This window comes from Ambystoma mexicanum, chromosome 7q (assembly GCF_040938575.1).
Source record: "Ambystoma mexicanum isolate Mex_15411 chromosome 7q, UKY_AmexF1_1, whole genome shotgun sequence".
Taxonomy (NCBI): domain Eukaryota; kingdom Metazoa; phylum Chordata; class Amphibia; order Caudata; family Ambystomatidae; genus Ambystoma; species Ambystoma mexicanum.
In genome coordinates, this window is record NC_090941.1 from 945,527,809 (window position 1) to 945,546,349 (window position 18,541).

The 18,541-nt window shown below is 48.1% G+C and overlaps 1 protein-coding gene across 1 annotated transcript in view; it reads left to right on the forward strand.

The window, feature by feature from the left end:
- INTS4 (integrator complex subunit 4) overlaps positions 1-18,541 on the forward strand; it is a 1,642,132-nt gene that overhangs the window by 1,079,231 nt on the left and 544,360 nt on the right. The gene's annotated exons all lie outside the window — the stretch shown is intronic.

Consider the following 18,541-nt stretch of genomic DNA (forward strand, 5'->3'; position numbering starts at 1 on the left):
TCCTAAATGTACTGTGTACTCGCACTCTGTGTTCAGCCAGTTCCGCCAGTTCCTTCTTGACTTACAGCAATTGTTTTCTCCTTGCAATAGATGCCCTATTTAAGTCTGGAAAAACAGATTTGGCAAACCCCTTCAACTACAAAGGTGCATTCTTAGGCATCATTTTAAAGAGCATATCTCTATCATTAGTGTCTCTTAATACCACCATCGCCATACCATACCCACTGATACAGAGGCCACAGTAGGCATTCTTCCCTTAGCCGGCAAAAAGCTTGTTTTATTAGAAACGACTATGCTCAGTGTTCCGTTGCATAGTCCCAACAACTCCTGCAATAACAGAGCTCGTTGTTGGGGGCAGATGGTGGTAAAGCCCAGCGTCCCCCTCCTTTGCAGCTCAGTGTCACCTAATTTTCCTCTTTTGTATGGATTCCTTCCTTGCACAGATTCCTGAGCTATGAAAATCTTTCCCCAGTGCAGCTGTTCTTTGGAAACTTTTCTGCCAGAAGAGGGCACAGCACGGCTTTGCTTTTGCTCTGCTAGATGCCTCTATCCACCCTGCGCCGGATATGATCTTGTGGGCAGTGTAAACTGAGGCGCAAAGACCTCCATTCCTTTTTTACATGCACTCTGTTTGCATCCGGAACACTGCTACTTAGAGATTTGCTTAATACCGACTTTACCGAAGGCCTCTGGCTTAAACCCATGTGTAGGCTGTGGAAGGAAATGTCAGCTTTGAGACCCCAACAGAATACATCTGCACTCTTTGAGTGAAAACCACATCCTTGACTGGGGGTCGTGTCAGTGTATGCATCTGGAAGCTCTCCAGGAGCATGCTGCAAAGCTCTTCACCTATTTATTTCTACATGGAAAAGGAAAATGAGAGGACTTGCTCAGGGTCCCGGGGCGTGAAGCGGATGTCCAAAGTCTGATCCCCAGCCCACAAGAAGAAGCACCACAATAGGGTCCCCTCACCTAGCAGTCCCTGTCTGCACCACTCTTTATCTTTGAAAAAGGAGTCACCGCTCCAAGGACTTCTCAGAAGAGATGGCTGCACAGGTACCATTTTCCATCCAATCCTCCACTCTGTAGGAATGTAAGGCATTTCGCCAATGCCCCGTGTCTGAGAGCTTAGGCGTCTGCACCACTGATGCCCTCAGGGCCCACTGTGCTTTGACAAACCGGCATAGACCCTGCGCGGGACTGCAATCTCATGCCTACACGTTCAACCCCAGCTCCCACGCATGAGGACCTGTCGCTGTACTGACCCTCTCCGTCCTAATGCATGAAATGTCTGGTGATGCTGAGGCTTCTCAGGAATACGTGCCACTTCCAATGGGGGCATTCATGTTGAAGATGGGAGAAATCTTCGACAAAGACACTGATCCTATCCCATTTGGGCTGGAACACCTCTGCCTTAGAGAAGTGAGAGACTTTCCAGAGGAGTTCTATACTGAAGAGGAGGAGCTGTTGAGAGCTGGCTTCCACCCTTCAGGAGGCCAGGGATTTGGATACCTCCACAGAGTTCGACATTTGGCTGGCACCGACTCCGGGGAAGCCTCAGGCTTTGATACCAATGGCTGATGGCAAAGATGGATAAGACATTGAGCTTCTCGTCCAATTCCTTACCGAAAGTTTAATTTGATCTTACGAACATTCTAGTTGAGGGGTCTTTCTGCCGTTTAACCCGATAGTGAAGGCACCAGTGTTAGAAGGGTGGGAGAAGCCTATCTCTGTACCTGCAGCTGACTGAGACCTGGCAAATAAGTACCATCTGGCGCCTTCAGACCCAGCCATTTTGTCCACTAATGCCTCTCCGGAGTGCTTGGTGGTTCGGGCTGTGACTGCCAACTTGAAAACTTCCACGTTTCTCGCTTTGCCTCCAGAGAGAGAGTGCAGAAGATTAGACGTGTGGGGGAGGAAGGTTTTTGCTTTGGGTACTCTTGCCTTGAGGGTGGTGAACGCCTCCTGCACAAATGTTCCTTTTGATCTTGGCAACGATCTTGGGAGCTGTCAGAGCATCTGCCTGCCGGGGAATTACGGCAGGGCTTTGTTGCCCTATGACAGGAAGGGTAAGGGGGCATGCCGACAGATTCTACAGTCTGGCCTTGACTCTGCTGTGTAGCATGGGCAGTGGCAATGGGTACTGTGATGAGGAAGCACTTCTGGATGAGAGTTCCAGGGTACACCCGGGATGTGTAGGCAAAGCTCCTAGAGTTGCCTTTTGACAGTCATATCCTATTTGGGATTAAGCCGGACAATTCCCTCCAGAGGTTCCAGTCATCCAAGGCCATAGGTCTGGGGTACAGCAACCTTCAGCTCCCACTAGCAGAGGAAGAGGGTTTCAACCCTTCCACCACTATGCCCACTGTGAAAGAGGTCAGGCCCCCTTGAGCAAGCAGCATCTGTGCTGTCCCTCCAATGGAAGAGTCTAGGGAGTTCTCGGAGGTGGGACTCTCCACCTCAGCAGTGCCCTCTACTGCCCGCATGCAGTGCCTCTGTGCAGGGGAATCCCATCATCAGTGCCCAATTGGGGTGGGGGTGGCCCTTTCATGTCATACATCAGGGCTATTTTCTCCCTTTTGCTCCACGCCCTTCAGTTCCCCTCTGCCTCCGGATCCTCCTGTTGGAGGAGGGCCCTCAGCTTCTAGCGAAGGGTGCCTTAGAACTGGTGTCCTGCTTGGAATGAGGCGGAGTCTGGTATAAAGTTTATTTTTTGGTTCCAAAGAAAGATGGGAATTTGTGCCCTATCTTTAATCAGAAGCTTTTGGATTTGTACTTGCACAAGGACTAAGCCAAGCTTGTAATTCTGGCCCAGATCCTACAAGTCCTAGTCCTGCAGGACTGTTTTGTATCACTCGACCTTCAGGGTGCCTACTTCCATGTGCGATTCATTTCAAGCCCAGGAAGCACTTGAGATTTGTGCTGGGCAATTGCCACTACTAATTCAAGGTCCTTACTGTTTGGTCTCTTGTCTGCACCTAGGGTCTTCACCAAGTAGCTGGGAGTGGTTGCAGCTCATCTCAGGAAGGAAAGCATTATTGTCTTCTCCTACCTGCACTACAGTCTCGTTGGAGCTCGCTTCTCAGACCAGACGTTGGCACATCTGTAACCGGTAGTACAGCCTGTTGCACAGCTTGGGGTACTCCATGAATTTCAAGAAGTTTCTAGTTTCACTGTTACAGTCCCTCTGTTTTGTTTTAGAGGCCTTGGCCACTGCCTTGCGTAAGGCCTCCCCGCCCTTTGATCAAGGGACAGATATCTTTAAAATGATCCATGTCCTCTAATCCAAAAAGTGAGTTTCGAATGGACTGTGTCCTCCCACGTATTCCCCATCTTGTGATAATCGTTATCTCCAGCTTCGCTGCTTCGGAAAAAATGTTGCTCGGCAGAGGGCGCTGTGCTCGAGGTCGTGGCGTCGATTGTCCCTCGATGTACTCTGTACTCTGTCGACCTCACCGATGGTATAAGTAGCTCGAGCTGCGCCCGTTGCTTCAGTTCCGTTTTTCCGATCGCTTCGCTATCGAGAACGGCGCACTTCTATTTTCTGTGAAGAAAATGTCATCATCTTCGACACCTTCGACACCCAGGACTGGGTCCAAGAAGTGTGCAGATTGTGGATGTAAGATGTCGATTACCGATCCCCACCGGATTTGTCTCTGGTGTCTTGGTTCCAGTCACCGAACCGACGACTGCGGCTCCTGCCAATCGATGACTGAAAAAGCTCTTTGTGAGAGGAGAGGTAAACTGTCGGTGGGGAGGGAGGCCTCAAAAAAGGTTTAGTCAAAAAAACATAAGAAAGCGACCGATTCTAAGGTATCGGATCGCCATAGGCACTCAAAGAGATCTCTATCTAGAAGTAGATCGAGACATTCTTCGTCGTCATCGAAAAAAATGAAGAGGAGACATAGATCTCCCTCATCATCTTCTTCATCAGAGTCGACCGAAGAAATTCGTTGTCCGACTAAATCGGATTCTCCCAGTAAGTGGGAAGAATTCCGCAAAAAGATGATGGAGGCTTTCGAGAATGCGGCCTCGACCCCCTCGAAAGAACCTCAAAAAAGCCATACCCCTAAGGTCGCTCCGTTGGACGACAAAGGGAAGTCCAAGGCTACTATGGCTAAGACCAGTAGCGTCGAGGAATACAAAAAACCTCGAGTCGACATAAAACCGTCGAAGAAACCTCGAGAGTTGAGTACCTCTCCGGTGCCGGCCAAGAAACACAAATCGTCGAAGACTTCGTCAATGCCCTCGACGTCGATAATTTCAACACCAAAACCACATGCGTCATTGACGCCATTATCGAAGTCCTCTTCGAAAACTTCGAGGGATTTGCCATTTCCTTCGAAGCAGATGGAAGAGGAAGAAAGGAGATTCACTCCTTTGCCAAGATCAGACTTTTTCAAGTCTATGTCTGCAATTTATGAAGAGTCTGCTTCAGAAGAAGAAGACGAAGTTACTCCTTTGGGAGTTACTTATGGGACAAGACAAGTTCCTGAAGAACTTATTGACCAGGAATCCAGAATGAGAGACCTGAGTGATACTCTACATTCGGCCAGTGGAGTTGACACATACCCAGAATTAGAGTTCGCCAAACTTGATCCTGCAGAGCATGCAGATGCTGGGTACAGGGATCTTATGACTAGGGTAGTTGAATACATCGGTTGGGCTAATACTTAACCCATTTTTGAACAAGATGACTTGACGGATATTATCGTCAAGGGACCTCAGAAGGATCCTGTTCTCCCTTTTCACAGGGCCCTTCAAAGGACTGTGGAGAAAAACTGGGAGAAACCAGAAATCATTGCTGCTGCAGACAGCACTTTTCCAAGAAAATACAGACCAGCTGGATCGGATCCAGAATATTTGAATAAACATCCGACTCCAGAGAGTTTAGTCATTCAAGCAGCATCCACTTCGAAACAAACTGCTTATCCAACTATCCATCCAGATAGAGAGGATAAAAAAACACCTGGGCACGTAAAGTTTTCACGTCAAGCAGTATGGCACTTAAGTCGGCAAATGTCACCTGTACCCTAGCCAGGTTTACCCATACACTGTGGGACTGTATTTCGGCGGCGGCTGATCATATTCCGGAAGGCGAGGAAAGGGAAGGCTTCCTGAATATAGTCAGACGGGAAGGAGGCAATGGGGGAATGCCTCCAGTCTGGACTGGATATTGCTGATAATATCAGCAGATCCATGGCTGCAAGCGTTGTGCTACGCAGATTTGCGTGGTTGAGGAAGTCGGGATTTGCACCGGATGTGCAAGCTAGACTCCTCAACATGCCCTTTGCTCGAGGCTCTTTGGCAGAAAGGCTGATGAAAGCCTTGAAAAACTTCAGACCTCGAAAGAGGCAGCTAAATCACTTAGCGCTTCTTTGCGCCAGCCTCTAAAACCCTATTCCGGCTCATCTTCCTGGAGGGGTTGTTCTTTTCGATACTACTTCTCTTTTGGTAGAGGAAGAGGACAGGCCTCTCAAAGGGGCAAAAGGAACTTCCCTCGTGGAACACGGGGAAGAGGTGCAAAATCAGCCTCAGGAGCGGCATCTGTACCCTCAGCCACTCCTGCAGCCGCCTCCAAATCCCTCTGAGCCCTTGTTGCACAAAACACCAGTGGGAGGCAGGATCTCTCAACATCTGAAGGAATGGCGGGGCATTACCTCAGATGCTTGGGCACTGGAAACAGTAGCCCAAGGTTACTGTCTCCCCTTTCCAAAAATGCCTCAGAATCATCCACCGGGAGCCAATTCCGTCAAAATTCCGGATCCGCTCCTGTTGCAGATAATTTTAACCCTGCTAGAGAAAGGTGCCATAGAACTGGTACCTGTAGCGGAGAGGAACAGGGGTTGGTACTCCCCATATTTTCTCATCCCAAAAAAGGACGGAGGACTGAGACCCATCTTGGACTTGAGAAGTTCCTCAGGAAGGACAAGTTCAAGATGGTGACTCTTTCTCAGATCCTTCAGGCTCTCCAACTCCAAGATTGGTTGGTATCATTGGACCTTCAGGATGCTTAATGCTTACTTTCATGTGCCAATCCATCCAAAGCACAGAAAGTACCTGAGGTTCGCGATTGGCAATTCTCATTTATCAGTTTTGAGTTCTGCCATTCGGGTTGACCTCCGCCCGAGGGTTTTCACCAAACTGTTGGCGGTTGTGGCAGCAAGTCTCAGGAAAGGAGGTATTCACATATATCCCTACCTGGACGACTGGTTGATCAGAGCAAGTTCTCCAGAACAAGCTCAGGAACATCTTTCGATCACCTGCCACTTCCTCCACAAACTGGGCTTCTCCCTCAATTTCAAGAAGTCCCACATGATACCATCCCAGAAACTCCAGTTTATCGGAGCAGTCTTGGACACTTCATCGGGAAAAGCCTCGCCTCCCGAAGTGAGAGCTCTCCACATCCAGCAGATGGTAACAAAATTCCAGCATGCCCAACGTCTACCGGCCTTCGATTTTCTCAGGTTGCTCGGCCTCATGGCATCCTTCATTTTTCTTGTACCAGAGTCCAGATTGAGAATGAGATCCCTTCAATGGGCACTCAGAACTCAGTGGTCCCAGTTCTCAGGGAATATGTCGGATCTTCTGCAAGTCCCGAGCGCAGTTGCTCAGGATCTTGTATGGTGGGCTTGCAACGACAACATTCTCAAGGGAGAGTCTTTTTGGCAACCATGGCCAGAGATAACGGTAGTGACGGACGCCTCACTCACGGGGTGGGGAGCACACACCAACGATCTGACAATCAGCGATCGTTGGTCTCCATCGGAGTCCAAACTACACATCAACCTATTAGAGCTGAGGGCAATCAGACTAGCTCTGAAGGCCTTTCTGCCCTCTGTACAGGGAAAGAATGTTCTGATAATGACGGACAACACAATGGCCATGTACTATCTCAACAAGAGAGGAGTAGGGTCACTGCCACTGTGCAGAGAGGCAATGCAGCTCTGGTTCTGGGCAATAAGAGAAGGAATCTCTGTCGGCAATTCACCTAGCCGGAGAGAAGAACACGGCGGCAGACGCTCTGAGCAGGCAGAGCACGGTCTCTCACGAGTGGGAGCTGGCTCAGGAAGTCCTTCTGGAGATCTTCGCCCTTTGGGGAACCCCTCAAGTGGACCTGTTCGCCACCGCGATCAACCGGAAGTGCTATCAGTACTGCTCAATGGAATTTCCTCAAAGAGGAGCTCTGGGAGACACATTCGGAGTGGAGTGGAAGTTTCCACTGCTGTACGCGTTTCCCCCAGTCCCCGTGATTCCTCAAGTAATCAGGAGGTTGAGAAAGTTCAGGAAAACCATGATCCTAATTGCCCCGGATTGGGCCAGGAGGACGTGGTACTCGGACCTTCTAGACATGTCCATCTGCCCTCCAATACGTCTTCCGCAAAGAGAGGATCTTCTCTCGCAAGAGGAAGGTCGGGTTCTCCATCCAGAGGTCAAAACACTCAACCTTCACGCATGGTTTCTGAGAGGTTGAGATACAAGGATTGGGATCTTCTGGATGACATAATGGAAATCTTGCTTTCGGCCAGAAGACCAGCAACAAAGTCTTTGTACCGATGTCGCTGGAATAGGTTAGGTAACTGGTGCAAAGACAAGGATGTGGACCCTTTTCAGTGTGGCACCCCAATGGTGCTTTCCTTACTGCTACATCTAGCTAATCTGGGGCTCCAGATAGGAACAATAAAAGGATACCTTGCTGCGCTATCCATTTTCAAGCGCTCCTCGGAAGAGGTTTCATATTTCAAAATACCGTTAATAGTTCAATTCTTAAAGGGGCTCACTAATGTGTACCCTCCAGTCCCTTTTCATGTACCAGTCTGGGACTTAAATTTAGTATTAAAATTCTTGACTTGCATACCTTTTGAGCCTCTGCACTCATGTCCATTGAGGCTTTTGATTCTAAAAACTGTCCTACTTGTAGCCCTATCATCAGCCCGCAGGGTTAGCGAACTTCAGGCTCTCTCATGCAAACCACCATATACTATTTTTTATAAAGATAAGGTAGTCCTTAAAGTTAACCCTTCATTTTTGCCAAAAGTAGTCTTGGACTTCCATTTGTCACAAAAAATAGTACTTCCTACGTTTTATCCTCTTCCTCATCTGGGAAAAGAGGAGAGATTACACAGATTAGATCCCAAGAGGGCTCTTAGTTTTTACATATCTAGGATGGCTAAATTGAGACAAGATGACCAACTGTTTGTGGGTTACACTGGTAAAAATTAGGCTTATCTGTAAGGAAACAGACCATTTCCCGCTGGATCATATTAGCTATAGTTGAATGCTATAGATTAGCGGGAAAAGAACCACCAGATGGGCTTCGTGCCCATTCTATAAGGGGAATGGCTACTTCTGCGGCTCTAAAGAGGGAAGTCCCGGCAGCAGACATTTGCGCAGCTGCAACCTGGAAAACAATACATACCTTTGTTAAACATTATTGTCTGGACACTGCCTCCTCTAACGAGGGTTTATTTGCAAGGGCAGTTCTACATTCTGTCCACGAAAACTGAAATGGTACCTCCAAAAATTGATACTGCTCAGGGAGCCTATCACAAGATGAGGAAAACGTGGGAGGACACAATCCATTCGAAGAACAAGTTACTTACCAACTGTAACGTTCTTTCGACTGGATGTTCCTCCCACGTATTCCTCATCGACCCTCCCATCCAACCCCACAGTACAGTTTACGTGTTCTTACACTTTCCTCTCACGAAGAATGTATCGGTCATGGGACACGCCTGGGTGTTCCTCCTATATATATTTCATCGAAAACACAGAACTGAAGCAACGGGCGTGGCTCGAGCTACTTATACCATCGGTGACGTCGACAGAGTACGGAGTACGTCGAGGGACAATCGACGCCACGACCTCAAGCACAGCGCCCTCTGCCGAGAACATTTTTTTCCGAAGCAGCGAAGCTGGAGATAACGATTATCACAAGATGAGGAATACGTGGGAGGAACATCCAGTCGAAAGAACGTTACAGTTGGTAAGTAACTTGTTCTTTGGCCTCAGTCTTTCTGCGCTTGTTGGGTCTCATAGACTCCTGCCATGTAGTGCTGTAGGTCGATTGCGCATGAAGTGACCTCTCCATTGTGAATGGTTTCATTGACTTTCCTGCCTTGCTTAAGAGTTCCTATTAGTGTGGTGTATTTTCCTACATTCTGCCTTTTTCCCTCCCTTTTTCATTAACTTATTGGAGTGCCATCTATAGTTAAGCGCTCACCTCTGTCTGGAAATAAGTGGTGTTAACTAAGACTTGTCTGATAAGGAATAAGGGATGTATATATAATAATAGTAACTGTGTTGAGAGTGATTTACAATAATAGTGCTGGAGGGTTTCAATCAGTGTGTTTTTAAATAAATAATTATATACCTTGATACCAAAGCTCTGGTCAGTGTTTGCTTGTGCTATTGTGTCTGAGTGCCTATTGTGTATACTTTGCATACTGCCTAACTCTTCTTGAGGGAAGTCTGACTGCTCAGTCACAGCTACCAGGTAAATCTGGGTGGTACAGACTGCTACCAAGTGGGTTTACTGCTAAAACCTGTAGTCCTAAATCATTTGCAGTGTTCCCAAAGGGAACGGCACAGGTTTCTGCCTAACACTGGCGGAGAGGACCTTGCATTCGCTGGATGTTGCTCATGCCTTGAAGAGTTTTCGTAAGACTTCTCCATTGTTTGTGAACTTTGGACCTGTGAATCATGTGAATGCCTTGTCCAAGGCTTCCATCTCAAGATAGCTCTTCGGCTGCATTGTGCACTGTCATCAGCTGGCTAACCGGCCTCTGCCGGGCCATCCGAGTGCCAACTCCACCAGAGCGATAGCTGCGATTAAGGTGTTCCTTTCCGGTGTGCCCCTGCTCGCCATTTGCAGGGCTGCAACGTGAAGGTCCACGCATACCTTCACAAAATTCTATTGTTTCAACAGGGATTCCAGGAAGGATTTGAATCGGCCAGGCAGTGCTACGCAGCTTATTCGCTTGAGGTGAGTCTGTTCCAGTGGTAAGTGTTAATTGCTTCTGTTGAGCCTTGCCACCTTCCGTGGTTGTGTAATGTGGTACTTCTGCGTATTCATTATTCATGAGCATGTGAATCCATGCCAGCCCTCATGCTGGAGAAGGTCCAAGTTACGACTTGTAACTATTGTTCTCCAGCATGCATCTGGCATGGATTCACATGCAAACCCTTCCTCCGGCCCCTCAGCAGCTCTTCTTGGTCATACTGCCACGTTACGTGCTTATCAAATCTGAAGATGGCTGGGGCTTAGGGAGAGAACTGTCATTGGATGGGGGCAATATGACCCAGAGGACAGTGATTGGTTTAGAGGCTAAATACAGTTTTACAGTGAAACTGTTTTTTCTTTTACTGAGGATTCACAGCCTGACGCCGGGTAATATTCATGAGCATGTGAATCCATGCCAGACCCATGCTGGAGAACGCTAGTTACAGGTAAGTAACTGATCCTTAATCATTAAAGCAGCAGAGCATTTTAAAATTGAAACACAAGAAGCCCTACAGAACACAGACTTTGTTGATGATATTTTAGGAGACAAAACATCAGTAACCCAGTTTATATCATCATTACAATCAGTTCAGAGACGCATTCAGCTCTCTTTGACCACAGCTGTAAACCCAAGAATTGAATAAACATTCAAACCTCCACCTACAGATCACCTCTAAATTAGACGACAACTTAAGAGGCATTGAGGAGACTGGCCTACCTATGGTCTTCTGGCTTTTCACCCAAACGTGCAGAACAGATTGCTGGACATACCCTTCGAGGGCGAATTCCTTTTCAGCCAGAAGGCCGACCACTCCCCAAAAAAAATGTAAGAATTCCAAGATCACTGTAAAATCGCTTGGCCTACCTGTGCAGCGGCCAAGCCTACCTTCAGCTTCGCCTCTATGGGGGGGCTACAGGTGTTATGTACCTTATGTCAGGAAGGCGCAGCCCCCGCAGGCCACGCAGGGGCAGAAGCATTTCTTGTGCTCCGGAATGGGCACAGGGTCTCCCAGAGGCCAGAAAGCAGCGGCAGAGGCTCCACTCTCTAAGATGCTATGAATTTCCCCTCCCACGACTTACCGGTTGGTGGGCGGCTGTCAGAGCATTGGCCTCAATGATGGGAGGTTACCTCCGACACCTGGGCCCTGGAGCTCGTGCAGTGGGGCTTTTGTCTGCCCTTCTTAAGAAAACACCAGACAGACTCACACTTCCTCCAAGCCAACCAGGACAGGAGTTCCAGGAAGAACTGCGAGCCCTGTTCTCGAAGGGTACCGTGGAAGAGATACCGCCTGAGCAGAGATGATTGGGCTGGTATTCTCTGTACTTCCTGGTACCCAAGAAGGGAGGAGGTCTCTGTCCCATTTTGAACCTCAGGGCCTTGAACAAGTTCCTGAAGAAAGACAAATTAAAGATGGTGACGTTGAGAGAGATTCCCCATGCACTCGATTGCAGGACTGGTTGGTGTCAATAGACCTACAGGATGATTATTTCCATGTGCCGATAGATAGCAAGCACAGGAAGTTCCTGAAATTCCCCATTGCAGGACAAGCACTATCAGTTCAAGGTGCTTTCCTTTGGGTTGACCGCCGCTCCAAAGGTCTTCACCAAGCTTATGGCAGTAGTCACGGTTCACCTCAGGAGATCCGGTATCCATATATTCCCATACCTGGACGACTGGCTGATCCGGGAGAAGTCGGCAGAGCGGGTTTTGTCCCACTTAGAGGACACCTTCTCTCTCTACCCCACAGACTGGGCTTCTCCCTGAATTTGAAGAAGTCCCATGTGACACCGACCCAGAGGCTTCAGTTCATCGGGCCGTACTAGACATCTGGGTAGGGAAAGCCCTCCCCCCCCGCCCCACTCCAGGAGAGTCCCAATAACATTGTGCAGATGGTGAACCTGTTCTGGAACTCTGCCGGGGGAGCCCTTGTGGCCCGAGTGGTCACGGAAGCATCTCTGAAGGGTTAGGGCACTCACTACGAGGATTTGTAGGTGAACGGCTGTTGGGTAAGATTTTGTTACGCTGACCTGGTCTCTGTGGGGACGTTGGGGCACGGTTGGAGCCCTCCCTGGATTTGGCTTCCCTGGATCTTGCTTTACCCCCAGCTGCGGCGGTTTGGTCTGGTCAGGTTACTGGCAATGCCCTTAGGGGAAGGGTAAGAGGCAGTCAGAATGCTGTGACTGAATTGCGATTCCCCCTCAAACCCCTCGTGCCAGAATGAGATGCGCAAGCATTTTCCCATAGGCTCTCACCTGTTATTTTGCAAAGATGAGCTCCCTGTCCTGCTTCTCTTCAACAGGAGCGCTGTAGACAGACCCAGTTGCTTCGCTGGTCCGTATGGGTAATGGCCCAGACCGGCTGCGACCAATCCTCGTGGGAGGTAAATGTTGATAACAATGATTATTTTCTGTATGCTTCTGTAAAGTCTTTCCCAATGATTATTGTCCGTAATCTTAATAATGTCTTTCTTTTCCCCAATAGGTGTTGAAGATGGCTCCGCCGAGTCGCATTGCTGACAGTGTGACCATGCGGTGTCAGAAAGGAATGAAGCGGACCCCACTAGAAGGTAAGTAGGGTTTCTAAATGAAACGCAAGGCTTAGGTGTTGCACGGCCAAGCGTTAAATGTTCATGCGGTTTCTAATCTTGTGCTGTCTTTATTTCTTGCAGGGACGGCCTGGCGTCGGAAGATGGAGAGCGGCTATACGCGAAGCTGTTCGCGGCTTCGAGATGGAAGAACCGCGAGGATGCCTCACGAGAAGACGACTTCTGCGTGAATGAAGACTCAGACAGGTGAGGAAGAGGCACCCAGCAGAAGATGGATTCGAAGAGACAGGTAAGGTGCGCTCTGAAGATGCTGACGTGAAGTTCGTAGTACTTCAAGCGGTGGTATGGCTGCCTTCAGGTAAGGTGCGCGCTGCGGATGCCGGATCAAGATTGGATGCGCTCCGGATGGAATAGCTGGATCCAGGTAAGGTGCGCGTTGAAGATGTATATCTGGAATCAGGAGGGTGCGCACGGATGATGTGAAGCTAGAATCAGAAGATGCAGAGCTGGAGACAAGTAAGAGCTTCAGACGGCGTTAAGCGTTGTGCTGCATACAGCAGATTAACGCGAAGCCTCAACATGCGGGTGGGGTTGGCTTAAATAGTCGGGCCCTAGCCACTCCCCTTTAGCTCCGCCTTGTGGCCTTACCTCACCACTCCCATAGATGATTGCACGTGCCTTCCAATGCTTCCTAATGGCCACACCCGGCCTGGGTGCACGTGCCTTGGACCCCAAGTGTGCAGAGCACACTTTCTTATGAGCCTGGCGCCAAAGGCGCCAGGACATGGTCCATTTGGACCCTTTGGAAGGAGGAAATACGGGCCCTTGCTTAGTGGCTATGACAGATTTTCACGGAACTGGTAAATCTTCCTGACCTGGGTCAACCCCAGAACTTTTTGCTTTACTAATGGGATATTTTTCCTTAATATCTCTGTGAGTGGGAACCTTTTTCCACACTCACAGAATCTTACTCTTTTCATGGGTGTCATTTCTTCGACTCTCCATAGTGTATTTTTAAAGTTATCCTCTTTAACAACTTATTGGCAATAAGTCTGTTTTTGCTGGGTTGCCCTAGGGGCTTCCCTTTTAACTTTCTCTTGCTAACCTTGAGTGAACTACAGTTCCCAAGGGTAGAAAGGATCTTTGGATCCCTTTTACAATTTATTCTGTGAAACCAGCACACCCCACCTTATGTGGAGTGCTGGGGAGATGCAATGTATCCCCTTTCACATTAAAACTTTAACAGTTCTGTTACAGGGACATTCTTTACCTTCAATGGCTGGTGGCAGTGATACCTTGTATTAATTTGGTGCACCTTTATCGCAGGCTGTGTTCACAGCTGCAGTAAAGGCACCTAAGGGTGCTAATTTTACCAAAATGGGCCTGTCTTCTTTTTTCGCCATTTTTGTGTTTCTTGTCCTTTTTTGTTCCTTCCTCAGGGTGGGAAATTCCTTTGTATGATTTTTATCTTCGGCGGGAGTCCCCTGGACTCCCCGCCCATGCTCCAGTCTGTCTGTGAGGGCAGGAAGCGAGGGAGGAGTCCAAAACGCCACAGCCCTTTGTCTTCCACCTTGCTTGAATGGGGACAAATCCCAGTGGGGGGGCTGGCTGTCCTGATTGGACAACCAGACCGCCCGTTCTTGTAAAATGTGGGGAAAGAATGCAGAAGTTGTGTTGTAATTACTGATAAATACTGCGAACCATGGAAGCTGAAGACAGGTCGACCACTGGAATCGAAACCAAAGAGGATGATGAAGGAAAAGCGGCAGAAACTATTTCCAGCGACCAGAGAGCCTGCTGTGTAACCGGAGCCTGCTGTAGCACTTCCTTCCAATCGTCGTAGGGACTCAGAAAATGACGACCCTGACCCAGAGCCTGGTGTGACCCACTAGACTCAAGAAGACCTACATTTTCAGCCATCCCACACGTTGATGCAATACCCTGGGACCTCGAGCCACTGTGCGGTGCACGGTCTTCCGAATCTCGCTGAAGGTTCCTGGGCATCCTGGTGGATCTCCAGAGACATGAATCGAGTCCGAAAAGTCCTCTCAACAGAGTGCTGGACCTCTGTAACGACGAGAATTCAACCGCGATTTTCTCTCTTCTTCTGTGCTCCTTGAAAAGACACCAAATCTGCAGAACCGCATTCAGCCGTGAGGGAAACCTTGCCTAGAGCATTCTTCATCGATCCCTACTGCAAAGTCCCTTATAACGTCTTGTTTTCAGTCACAATGACAAGGTATCCACTGACCAGATTTTTGGCTGCAGATCCTGAAGTAGTCCTGCTGCAAAATGGTCTTCAATGCTGAAGTACTGTGTTGGATTGGGTATGTACTTAGCTTAAGCCTGTTAGGATTTCTGCGTAGCTGTGGGTTTTTTTCTGTGATGGGGAGGCCTTTCTTCCAGTGCACCCACTCCCACTGCTAGAGTCCTGCTAGGGTGTCTTATGCGAAGCCCCTGGACCCTTTACTAACCCTAGAAGTAAAGTACTCCCCTGTTTTCCTAAGGAACTCTGACTTTTGGTAATTAAGAACCTATCCTGACACTGCCTGTTGGTCACTTGATCCTAGTGACCCCCCTTCTGCCACTGAGAACACTCATGCTCCAAGAATAAGTGAGACTTTTAACGGATTGGGACTTTTGCCTAGAAAAGAAAATAAGTGTTTAAAAGTGACTTACTTGGAAAGAGTTGGTTGCTAACTGTAACTCTAAGAGTGAACAGTAGTTCTTACTTACCTTGGATGTGTGATGTACTATTCTTAAAAGTATGGTTAATATATTTTCTTCCTTAGAAACTGTTTTGCCATTCAAATAGAAAGTAGATGTGAAGGTATTTTACCCTCCTGTGATTAGGTTGGGCCTCTTCCCAAAAGTAATGTGTTGGTTTCACCAGATTATTCCTGCAGGGTAATTGTATGAGTGTCCTCCAACTGTTGGTATCACCAGATTAGTCCTGTTAGAATAAGTGTCCCCCAACTGGGTCTTGCTTCCCCTGGCTTGCTGTTGGCCTATCCAGAATAAGTCTGTATTAGGTTGTTGCCTACCTAGAATAACTTTGAGTCATTCAGTAAAGTGTAACATTGGGTTTTACTTTCCTCTTCATTGTGAGGTTAAAACAGTATGTGGGTTTTAATTACCTTTGGTTAGCTGTATGCCACCCCAAAAATAAGTTACCAGAGTTACTGCTTATCTCAGTTTGTGTTTCACTGATCTCAAAAGCACCTGTAATTGAATATTACATCCTTAGGTTTTACTCACCTAGTATAACTGTGTTATCACAAAAGTAGTTATAGGTTTTTACTGTACATGGAATAGGTTTTCCACTATTCGCAAAAAGTATATTGTCCTGTTGACTGATTATATGATTTGTACGGAGAGTCAGTGTACAACTGGTAGGGTCTACTGCCCTTGCATTACTGAATGTAATTGTGAAGGTAAGCATTGGTTTTTACTCCCCCAAAAATGTGTGACCTATACTGAATGTGTTTATACTTGGACCTGTGTACAAAGATAGTGTTGTGTTTTTAGAATTGTGATTTCGTATAATGTGTTAGTACTTATTTACCCCTAGTTTTATATGGGCCTAACTGTATTTAAATAAATCATTCATTTTTAAATTATAGTGTTTCAGTGTTTCTTTGGACCATTTTTGTTACTATTTCATTGGTACTGATTCTACAGCCCTCTCTCCCTCCTAAAATAAGCCTGGCTGCTCTGTCTACGCTACCATGTACTCAAGTGGTACAGCTTTATACTAAGAGTGGAGTCTTGTACTGCCTCAGTTGAATGATTTTGATGAAGTTGGTAGTACGTCAGAAAAACTGTCCTAACGGCCTTGGTCAGTAATTGAAGCAAGGTGGCACATCAACAGGCTGGAGTTGCGAGCCGTCAGGTTGGCCCGAAGGGCTTTTGTCCCGTCTCTGAAGGGGAAGCATGTCCTGATTCTGACAGACAATACCGTGGCCATGCACTACCTGAACAAGCAAGGTGGCATGCGCTCCCTCCCCCTTTGCAGAGGGGCGATGCAGCTGTGGTTCTGGCTATTGGAGAACCGGATCTCGGTCGCTGCAGTTCATCTGGCGGGGACAGAGAAAACTTTGGCGGATGCTCTGAGCAGGCAGAGCATGGTCCCACATGAGTGGGAAGTGTGCCAGGATGTCCTAGAGGGTGCTGGTGTACCCCACCGGTGGACCTGTTTGCCTCAGAATCCAACAGGAAGTGCAGACAATTTTGCTAGAGGGAATTCACAGTGAACGGCGCGCTAGGGGCCTCGTTTCCGGTGGATTGGACCTTGCCTCTCCATTAAGCCTTCCCTCCGATTACTGTCATCCCATGGGTTCTCACGAAGTTGAAGAGGTTCGGAGGTTGATCGCCCTGAACTTGGCAAGGAGGTCGTGGTACTCTGGGTACTCGGACCTTCTGGATCTGACCATCTGCCCACCTCTCTGGTTGCCTCGTCACCCGTATCTCCTGACCCAGTCGGAAGGTTGAGTGCTTCACCCGAACCCGGAATCCCTCAACTTACATATGTGGCTCTTTAAAGGATGAGGTATGATGACTGGGACCTCTGAGAAGGTACTCCAGGTGTTTCTAGCTGCACGCAGACTGTCTATGAGATCCCTGTATATGTGCAGGCGGAGGAGATTTGAAGCGTGGTGCAGGGAACACAAGATTTGCCCTATGTCTTGCCCCACCACTACAGTGATGGAGTTCCTTCTGTCACTGGACTCAGCAGCCCTTCAGGTTACCACAGTCAAAGGATATTTGGCAGCCTTAGTTTTTTACGATCCTGGTTATGGCCCAATTCCTCAAAGGCCTTGTGAACAAGTTCCTGCCAACTCCCTTTGTTGTCCCAGATTGGGATCTAAACCTGGTGTTCAATTTCTTTATAGTGATTCTTTTTGAGCCCATGCATGCCTGTTCTTTGCGGCTGCTCACTCTGACAGCCTTTTTGGTTGAGATTACGTCCGCTAGGCGGGTCAGTGAATTGCAGGCCTTTTGTTGCAAACCCCTGTTTTTGCAATTCTTTTGGGAAAAAGTCTTGCTTAAAGAAAGACCGGGTTTCTGCCGAAAGTGGTATCTGAGTTTCATCTCTCACAAGCCATCAAGCCATAGACATACCAGTCTTTTGCCGTCCTCCGCATCCTTCTAAGGAAGAGTACTTCCATCGATTGGATCCCAAGAAGGTCTTGGGTTTTTACGTTGCAAGGACGTCAAAGTTTCATAAATCTGATTAGCTCTTTGTGGCCGACTCTCTGGCCCGAAAAGGCCTGGCTGTAACCAAGCAAACGCTATCCCAGTGGATTATCTTGTGCATTGCGGAATTCTATCAGTCTGCAAGTAGGCAACTGCCTTACGTCATCGGGGCACACTCGACCAGGGGTGTCTCCGCATCGACAGCCTTGCAAAGGGAGGGGCACAATTAAGGATATCTGCTGTGCGGCAATGAGGACTTCACTCTAAGTTTACCAGATACTACAGTCTGGACGTTGCCCGTGGGTCTGATGCGCGTTTTGGCAGGGCAGTGCTGCAAAATCTTTTACTGTGAGCTTTCTGCCCGCCTCCATTGTCCTACACCTTGGGGAATTTATCAGATGAGGAATCTGCTGGAGAAAGGCAATCCATTGAAGGTGAAATTACTGTGTAATATTCTTTCTAAAGATTCTTTTCCCGCAGATTTCTCATGTTCCCTCCCATCCATCCCCGCTCAGAAAGGATTGGCCGCTGGTGACCGTCTATCTTATTGAGTGGACACCTGGTGATGGTCCTGGAGTGACCGTTTTCTATCCTGAAGCTGCATGTTCTCACAATAATTAAAAAGAAAAATGTTTTTATTGATTCCAACTACTGTGGAAGTTTTTTTCAGCTGAATTTCCCATCTCAGTGGCTGTTTAGCCTCTTCTCTCACTGTTTTCCTGTGCATTGGTTGACCTCGGGGGAGGGGGCGGTGAAGGGGAACCAATGTATGGGGCATAGTGACGTGGTATATATA